Here is a 10,120-nt window from a genome sequence, read left to right as displayed (position 1 = left end):
CGTGAGCGGGGTAATATATGCATCTATGGTTCGCGCCATTCGACCCTCTGACAGTGTACAGTTTAAATATTTTTGGATTGGGCCGTACGACCTCGGCATGATTTGCGTATGCTTGTATTGCTTGCCTTGAGATTTACAAAATTTGGTATTGCCTCCCTGGCCTGAGATAAATTAATAAACGATGAAATATGAACTTGGAAATTTCTATTAACCAAAGAATTGTTTACCTGCTTCATGCTTATTGAGTTTGCAGTCACCTTATAAAATCCACGATTTTTCATATTATTGGTATATTATTAGTGGACCACTAGTAAGTGTCAAAGTTGACCTCTCGTCACTAGTTCTTCAAGGTTAGACGGGATACTTATAGGGTACACGTTGTTTTTGAACTCATACTACACTTGTTGTGGATTTTTGTGGCGCATGCACATATACGTCTAGTGGCCTATTTGGGCGTAGCGACATGGTTGACACGGAGACTTAGGTGAGCTGCATCTATCGAGACGACCCGCAGCCAGCAGAGTCTCTTTCAGATATTGTAATACTTTTCTGTCCAATTGTATTCCGGACAGTTATTGTATTGTACTTTATTTCCTAGAATTGCTCATGCACTTGTGACACCGGGTTCTGGAATGACTATGGGATTATTCAATATTTAAATTTGTTAAAGACAACGTTATTTATTCAGTGAATTTCTTTATTTATTGTGGATATGTAAGGAAAAAGAAATGATTTCAAAAATACTAAAATGAGAACTTAATTAACTTCTTGGTGTTGGCTTCCCTGACAATGGTGTCTGGTGCCATCACGACCCTTAATGGATTTTGGGTCGTGACAACATGGTATCAGAGCACTAGGTTCCTTTAGGTCTCACAAGTCGTGAGCGAGTCTAATAGAGTCTTGCGGATCGGAACGGAGACGCATGTACTTATCTTCGAGAGCCTACAGGGCTATTAGGAGCACTTCCCTTCTTGATTTCCTCATCATGCGATTTGATCCGTTTGAAGCTTACGCCTTCATTTCCTTTCCATTCAATCTTATGCGACGCGAAGTGCTGGTTATAAATCGAGAAGTGAATAATTGTAATGCTACTCCATATGTTGTGCGGGATGTTTCGCCCTACGTGGTTGTTTGGGCTACTGTCGTCGCCTTACGGAAGGATATTCTGTCGTTGCAGCTCAGTAGATGTACTTCTGAGAGCTTTGAGCTATGCACAGGTTGCTATGATGCTCATGAACAGTTATCACATAGTATTGATGTGATGGTAGGATACTTGCCCATGCGTCGGGGCAGTGAATGACTTGAAAGGAGGTCTACTCAGTGCATGATTCAGTATTTTATTCCCAGCGGAGGAAAGACAATCAAACTATAAATGATCAGGTTTGGGTTGATAGAGTAACGAGACTTAGTGTTTTCAAGTGTGGTGGAATTTTTATCTGCGACATGGTGTCATCGTCCTCGATTGAATATGTTAAATTCGCCGGTGTTATGATCTTCTACAATTCGTCTTTGGGGCAGGATATTGTGAGATAGTATTGGAGAAGTGGCTGTCAGAGATCACGGGGTGCTGTGGTTCAAGATTGAATGGGTATTTCTAATGCTGATGGATCGAGAAGGAGGATCTTCAGAAAGGGTTGAAGTTAGTAGCGATCTATCGGTTCAAGTGCTACAGAGATAGATATTGATCTAAGGCAACAACTGGGCAGCAAAGGATGAGGAGGGACATGTAAGAAGTATCGGACGATGGTTAAATTTCTAGAAGGCCAGGTATAAGAAGCGAAAGTCGAGTAGTTGCTTAAAGGAGTGAGTTTGACCAAAGTGGGAGAGTGAAAAAGTAGCATATGAGTTCAGTGGCAGGATAACTACACACCTTAAGGAAAGTTTAGAGTGATTTAAGAATTTTAATGGATAGTGATTGGGTCCACGGGCTTAATTTGAAATACTGGCTATCATACAACGGGAGATTGGATGCAACAGAAAGAAGTTGCTTGATATGAAGAAGGATACAACATGACTTTGGATTAGGGGGTATTGTCACACATTTAGTTGATGTCCCTAAAGAGTGAACGGACTAGTACGGTTGGTGGATGAGCATGGGCTCAGGATGGGTTATTGGTGTCGTAGAGATTGTACCACGTGTAGTGACATTGGAAGATATCAGCGTGTAATTTCCACATGTAGGTTATCTCCTGTGAGCAGGTCAGCGGTCGCGTGGTTGGCGAAGATTCTACGAAGAATTCTACTGGCTATCCGATAAGAGGTCAAATATATAAACGTTACTAGAGATTCAGAGCGTTCATAAAATGCAAACAGAAGGATTTCAAGGAGTTTGGCGAGTTGGTTGTGCAAGATCAGGTTGACGGTGAAGAAATAATCCTGGTGGGTTCCAGAGTTATGTAATGGGTGGCTCCAAGTTAAGTGGGAGAGTCCCACCGCCTATGATTAGGTTGCATGGTTATATACTTGTGAGGTTCGGGTTATCAGTGTATTGGTGAGTTATTACAGCTAAGAGAAAAGAACATAAGTGGTAATTTGAGCAAAGGAATTGATAAATGTGTGCTATAGTTGGCCTTATGGACTCATGTTCAGCCTTTGGGAAGATTCAGGATTTATGCTTCGTACAAAGGTGATTTACAAGGGAAGTGATTCAGTCGGGTGCTTCTTTGAAATTGGTGTTCATGTGCCAGCGAAGCCTTGGAGTTGATTATATTCAGGACCAATCCAGAGTGGATGACTCTCAACAACGGTCTTAGTGAATTCAAAGGTTAAAATGTGGTGCCTAAATATTTCAAGCCCGCGGTATGGTTAAAAATCAAGCTTTTATGGCGGATTATGATAAGAGGCTCGGGATGTTCTATAATTTTTCGACTTGTAGTGTAACATTTGGAGGGATGGGAGAAAATGACTTCGGATTCGTAGAGGGATTTTCAGAATCGGTGTACCAGTTGAGAATGCGAATGCGCGCGCAAGGAGGGCGTGAGATGGTTCGTGAGATTAGAGACAACATGGTCTTGTGATATAAGGCCGCTCAGGATGAGTACGGATTGAGTTGCTATGTGTTGGCCAGAGCTATTATTATCTCTAAGGCAAGATAAGGATAAGTTAGAAGAAGTCGGATTGGTTAGCCATGGTTGAATTGGCATACTAGTGGCAGTAATCAGTACCTTCAACGTGATTAAGTTATGCATGTGATTTGTGGCGGTATGTGAGAGGCTTGACGGCCGCCGTAATTGATTTTATTTGGAAGTATTCAAGTATTATGGCATGTTATGTATAGGCGGATCCCGGAAGAGTTATGGTGGTTCAGACCACTACTTGAGGATTTGAATGTTCTACGGTTATGAGAAGTTACTCTCGTGTAGCTATGGTCCTCTTGGAATAAGTTCAGTAAAAAGTTTCTAAGTGATAAAGTGTTTACCCTATTAGTGGTTCAGGAGTTATGATGAAATTCTGGTGTTATCGCATATTGGCATGTTAGGTGCAGTGAGCGGTATGAAATTTGGAAGTGAGGATCAAGGTTGATGTTCGGTGTTGACAAGGATGTCACGAGCTTGAATGAGCAGGAAAAGGATTTGGTATGTTTAGAGTAAGCTGGTATTGTCTTCAGTGTCACCTAAGATCGGTGTTTCTGTAGGAGGCTTTGCATCTTGGTTACAGATTATTGATATGCTTTACAACATTAGTGTGACCGGTGGTATGTATGTGCAGACTCGTTATCTAGTGCAGAAGGTCGTGGGAGCGTACCTCACGAGAAGATTGTATAAGTGTGACGTGTAGTCACTTGATTGATTGAAGATTTAAACAAAGTGGGAAGATTGTGGTAGTACCACTAATTTGAGAATTTATGCCTGGAGGGCACTCGGTTTATTGGGTTATGGACTGTGGAGGTTTGCTCCGGATATGAGGGTTGTTCTTGTGAATCATGGGGAAAATGGGTTGTTATAAACCCTTAAAAGGTTATTAGCCTAGTACGGTGCGGTCAGAATCGGCTCGAGGTCGATGGGTGGATTTAAACATGAATATGGACTCTATATCAGGCCAGATGGGTTCATTTCGGCATAGCACTCCTTATGAAGGAGTATTCGGACGTTGGATGCTATTTTGTCGTTACCTATTTCATGTAATGCTATATTGGGCCGTGTGAGTTGTGAAACGACTTGATAAATTTCTTATGTGTTGAGGTTTCGCGTAGCGATGGTGTTATGTGAGCAGGATAGCTCTTGTGATTCAAATTATATATCACACCTCAGTTGTGCTTGAGTTTTGTAGCTTGTGGTGCTATCTGTCTCCCCCGGGGATGGTATTATACACTTATCGTGCTTGCGATCGATATTCGATATTTAGTAGTAATGAGCAATTTAACTCAGTGTGTATCTCCTTATGTGAATTCTATGTGTGGATCGGGTGGCACGCCGCCACGGGTATGTTGTTTGGATCGGGTTACATGTCGCAACAGTATGATGTTGAGTATAGTTTTCTATATCCTAATTTTTGTGTGTTCTGTTTCCCATTTTCTGAGGAAAGTTCATATTAGTTGCGTGAGTTAAGTAGTCCTTTCCAGAGTTCGTTTCTTTATGTATCACGTTCAAATTTGTGGCCTATCGGCACATTTTGGCATCATATGAGACTTTTGGTCATGTTTGGGGTGGCTTATTGTCTGAACAGCTTGTACTGGGTGAGACGATATTGTTGGATCTAGGATCAGTGCGATCAGATTATATGAAGTATATTAAAGAGCAAATACCATATTTGGTTCAGAATGAGGTAATGATTCTTGACAGGAGTATAGACTCAATGATTTGTGGACTCGGTAGTTGGTTATGAATTTCTACACACCTCTTCTGTCGTGGCGGTATTGCAGAAGTTGGGACCAGATTTATTTATGTCATGAGGTGCATTGTGAGCATCAGATTCGGGAAATGTCGGGTATTATGATCAGAGAATGTTATTATGGTCCGTGAATGAGGTGGTGCATGGTGAGAACTCAGCAAAGGTATGCAATCATGTTCTGGTACATCGTGTAGTGATTGATATGGTATTCGTAGGTTGGAAGCAGGCCTGGCAAAGAATTTTGGGTGTTGGAACTGGGTTCTAAGCTTATTTGTTTGAATAAAAGAGAATATCTTTGTAACGATCCGACCGGTCGTTTTGAGCTCCGGCGCGTCATTCAGCAGTTTGAGGCCATGAGTGGCTTCATCTCAGGTATATTGACTTGTGTGTATGGTCAGAATTAAAATTCAGGAAGTTTGGAGTCAAATCTAAATGAAAATTCTCATTTTGAAAGCTTAAAATTGAAGAAATGAACTAGGATTAGAATTTTGAGTAAACGACCTCGGAATTGGGATCTGAAAGTTCCAGCATGTTCGTATGATGATTTCGGACTTGGGCGTATGTCCGGATTTGGTTTTGGGTAACCCGTGAGCATTTCGGCGTATATTGTGAAAGTTAGTACTTTAGAAGAATTTCATAAATTTGGGTTGGAAGGCATTTCAGTGTTATAGATGTCCGTTTGGGATTCCGAGTCTGGGAATAGATCCGTATGGTGATTCTGGAGTTGGGAGCGCGATCGGAAGTGAATTCGGATGTCCGGAGGTCATTTTGAAGTCATTTGGCTAAATATAGAAATTTGAAGGTTTTTGAGAAAATTCGACCGGAAGTGGAAATTTTGATATCGGGGTCGGAATGCGGTTCCGAAAGATGGGGCAAGTCCGTAATGTCGAATGTGACTTGTGTGCAAAATTTGAAGTCATTCCGGAATGATTTTGGTAAGGTTTGAGACACTTAGTCTCTTTTAAGGAGGTTTAAGTTGGAAAAGTCAACCGAACGTTGACTTATGTGTTAGAGGGATCGGATTTGAATTCCGATGATTCGGTTAGCTTCGAGGGATGATTTGTGACTTAGGAGTGTGATCAGAAGTAATTTTGGAGGTCCGGTGTAGAATTAGGCTTGAATTGACGAAGTTAGTATTTTGGCGAATTCCGGTTGATAGGTAAGATTTTGATCCGGGAGTCGGAATGCAATTCCGAGAATTGCTGTAGCTTTGTTATGTCATTTGTGATGTGTGTGCAAAATTTCAGGTCATTCGGACATCGTTTGGTCGGGTTTTTGATCGAAAGTGTATTTTCGGAAGTTTTTGGAAACTTAGGCTTGAATTCGATGAGTTTTGGGTAATTTGATGTTGTTTGAGGTGTTTTGATGATTTGAGCAGGTTTTAATGATGTTATGAATTATGTTGGCATTTTTGGTCGGGGTCCCATGAGGCTCGGATAAGTTTTGGAAGAGTTTTTGGAAGATTTTTGTCGTTTTGAGCATAAACATGTAATGATCCAAGGGTCCATTTTTAGTTCTAGAAATCCAAATTTGATTTCGAGACTTCCAAAATTTAAATCATGAATTATAGGACTGATCTGGAAATTTTGGTTTAATTTCATCAAGTCGCGATTGGGTTTTTGACGTGAAATGTGAGTTAATTATTTAACGAGCGAAATGGGTATTGAACTGGGCAAACGAGCTCCGAATTGAGTTTTGATTGAAGGGTTGTGTTCGTATTATTATTTGTGACTCATAGGAATAAGAATCGTCTAATTCCGAGTTCGTATGATGGAGTTAGAGCCGTTTTAGTGAAAATAAAAGCTGCTGCAATTTCTGCTGCTAAGCTGTCTTTGGACAGCAATGTGCAGTCGTGGAGCGTACTTCAGAGACCTATATCTTTTGATCTACAAAGAATTTTGAGATAATTCAAAAACGAAATTGTAGCCCTTCGTATCTAGTTTCCAGAAAGCTAAAAAAATCGTAATTTGACATTTGTAGAGAAAGTTATGATTGATTGAAGATGACTGGTGGAGCAGTTTCTCCAGAAATTTTCTGATTTCATGGAGCTGATTTAGAAGCTCATATCTCGGGATATATAAATAGTTATATGGTGTACAACCTATCAAATTAAAGATCTTTGAGTCTAGTTTCTAAATCTTCAAACCGTTTGTCATTTGGATATTTATACAAGACGTTATGGGTGTTTAAACAGAAGGTGTCCGACAAGGAACAATTTTAATAGGATGTACAACTTGTATAGCACAAGTGCAAGGTACAACTCGACGAAGCACGGGCAGATTCTTTTAAACACGGATTTGGCTTATTTCTTTCATTTCTTTCATTTGGCTTGGATTATTTTGGAGAGAATTTCAAGGGGGATTTCATCAAGCATCAAAGGTGAGTTGTTTCTACTTATTTTCAAGTTAAATACATGGATTCGAACTGAAAACTCAAGTAATTTATGGACAAAAATGGTGGTTTAGGGCTTGAAACTTAAGAGAATTAAATGGTGATTTGAGGGGTCAAATGAACTCTGATTTTGTGAATTTGGTATGTATAGACTCGTGGCGAGATAAGGGTCGTATTGATGTAAAAATTTCTGAATTTCGAGACGTGGGACCGGGGCTCGGGTTTTGCTAATTTCGAGATTTTCGACATTTTTTGAGTCTTTTCGATTGGGTTATATTCCCTTAGCCTATTGTAACGTATTCATTGTGGTTTTGACTAGATTCGACGCGCGAAGAGGTCGATTCAAGAGGAAAGGGCATTGCGAACTAGTCTACGGCCGGTTAGAGGTAAGTAATAGACGTAAATGCTATTCTGAGGATTGAAACCCCGAACTTTCATATTATAATGCTATATTGAGGCGTGACACGCACTCCATGGCGAGTGCGGGGTTGGATACTACTGGAGATTGTGACTTGGTCCACCCCGTGTGATGTTTATACTATACTGGTGATTGATACACATACTTCATTGATATTACTGGGCTTGATGCCATGTTTAGGGCCTTGTGCCGATTTGTAAAATCCTTCGAGGATTGATATTACTGCTTAGCATGATTTGCATATCATTTAATTTTAGTCCAAGGTTTTAAATGCTGTTTTGCAAACTCGGCCATAATTCTAAGTGTTGAAAACTTAAATGATATTTTTAAATGTATTTCGGGCTGAGAACTTCTGTTTTGTAAATGCCCAAGGGGCTTATTATATTATTTTCTGGACTGATTATAAAGTGACTTGAAACAGTAGTAACAATGACACTGTGTGATATACTTGACATAGTGGTAACAATGACACTGTGTGATATACTTGACATAGTGGTAACAATGACACTGTGTGATATACTTGAAATAGTGGTAACAATGACACTGGATGATACTTGAACAGTGGTAACAATGGTACTGTATGATATAAATTGGTCAGGTAACAATGGCTGACCGGTCAGGTAATAATGACTGACCAAGATATTGCGCATGGGTTGTAGGAGCCCCTCCGGAGTCTATACACACCCCCAGTGAGCACCGTCGACGATAAATAAATATGGATGGCTCGAACTGCACGCCGCAGTGGGTACTCGAATGTATCATCATATGCATTGTATTGCATTCATGTATTTGTATTTATACTGGTGTTTAGCTGCTTAGTTCCATATGTTGCTGTATATTTGGATTTTAGCTTACTTTGTGTATTTACTGGATTTTCTTATCTTCGGACTGTAGTTACTTTTATTACTCACTGGGTCGGAGTACTCACTTTACTCCCTGCACCTTGTGTGCAGATCCAGGGCAGTCTCAGGCTCAGTAGATCAAGTTGATCAGCAGATCCAGCCTCTGGGAGTATCGAGGTAGCTGCACGGCGTTCGCAGCCATTGATCTTCTCCTTCCTATACTATCTCTTTATTTACGCATTATCAGACTTTGGATATACTATGTATTAGGATGATATTCTGTATTCTAGAGGCTCAGATTCGTGACACCGGGTCCTAGTGAGATTATATTGTGTATTTTGTTAAAATCTCAGTACTTTAATCTTACTTAATTGATATTTTTTCCGCTATTTTTGATAAATTGGGTTAAGTGTTGAATAATGGTCGGGCTTGCCTAGTAGTGTGCTGGGCGCCATCACGATTGGGATTTGGGTCGTGACAATCTTCAAATTTGCTCGAGCTAAAGTGGTCAACTGTGTTATGGTAGCACGAGTAGGTGCACGAGGTGTTTAACAGTGATTTTAGACAGCTGCAGTGCAGTTCTCAATAGGTTCTAGGACGAACGTATGTTTAAGTGGGAGAGAATGAAACGACCCGATCGGTCATTTTGATCTCTAGCATGTCGTTTGGTAGTTTGAGGCCATGAGAAGCTTCACTTCAAGTATTATGACTTGTACGCATGGTCGGAATTGAATTTCGGGAAGCTCGGAGTTGATTTGGAAAGGAAATTCTCATTTCGGAAGCTTTAAGTTGAAAGAATTGGCTAAGATCGGATTTTTGAGTAAACAACCTTGGAATCGGAATTTGAAGGTTCCAACAGCTTCGCATGATGATTTTGGACGTGGACGTGATAGGGTCTTGGATGACCTGGGAACGTTTTATCCTTTTTGGAAGAAATTTCATAAGTTTGGGTTGATGTGCATTTTAGTGTTATCGATGTCCGTTTGGGATTCCGACTTTGGAAATAGCTCTATATGGTGATTCTGGTATTGGGAGCGCGATCGAAAGTAAATCCGGAGGCCCGTAGGTCATTTTGGAGTCATTTGGCTAAAGTTAGAAATTTGAAGGTTTTTGAGAAGTTTGATTGGAAGTGGACGATTTGTTATCGGGGTCGGATTTTGATTCCGAAAGGTGGAGTAGGTTTATAATGTCGAATGTGACTTGTGTACAAAATTTGAGGTCAATCGGACGTGATTTGATAGGTTTCGGTATCGAATGAAGAAGTTTGAAGTTTAAAAGTTCATAAAGCTCGGATTGGAGTGTGATTCATGGCTTGGGTGCGTTTGATGTGATTTGAAGGCTCGAATAGGTTCGTAATGTGTTTTGGAATTGATTAGTGTGATTGGACGGGGTCCCGGGGGCCTCGGGTGGATTTTAGGTGGTTATCGGATTGGATTGGAGTTGGGAGATAGAGCTGAAGCCTACTATCATCTGGTGTAACCGCACCTGCAAGGTCTTGGCTGCAGGTGCGGAGCTGCAGAAGCGGCCAAATGAGCGCAAATACGGTTGAGAAGGCAAATGTTGGGACCGCAGATGCGGTTGCAAACCACATTGATTGGGGATGTTTTAAAGATTGACAGTTGCACTACGAACACAACAA

Source organism: Nicotiana sylvestris, chromosome 7 (genome assembly GCF_000393655.2).
Source record: "Nicotiana sylvestris chromosome 7, ASM39365v2, whole genome shotgun sequence".
NCBI lineage: Eukaryota > Viridiplantae > Streptophyta > Magnoliopsida > Solanales > Solanaceae > Nicotiana > Nicotiana sylvestris.
The sequence above is the reverse complement of the archived record's forward strand: the minus strand, read 5'-3'. Positions refer to the sequence as shown.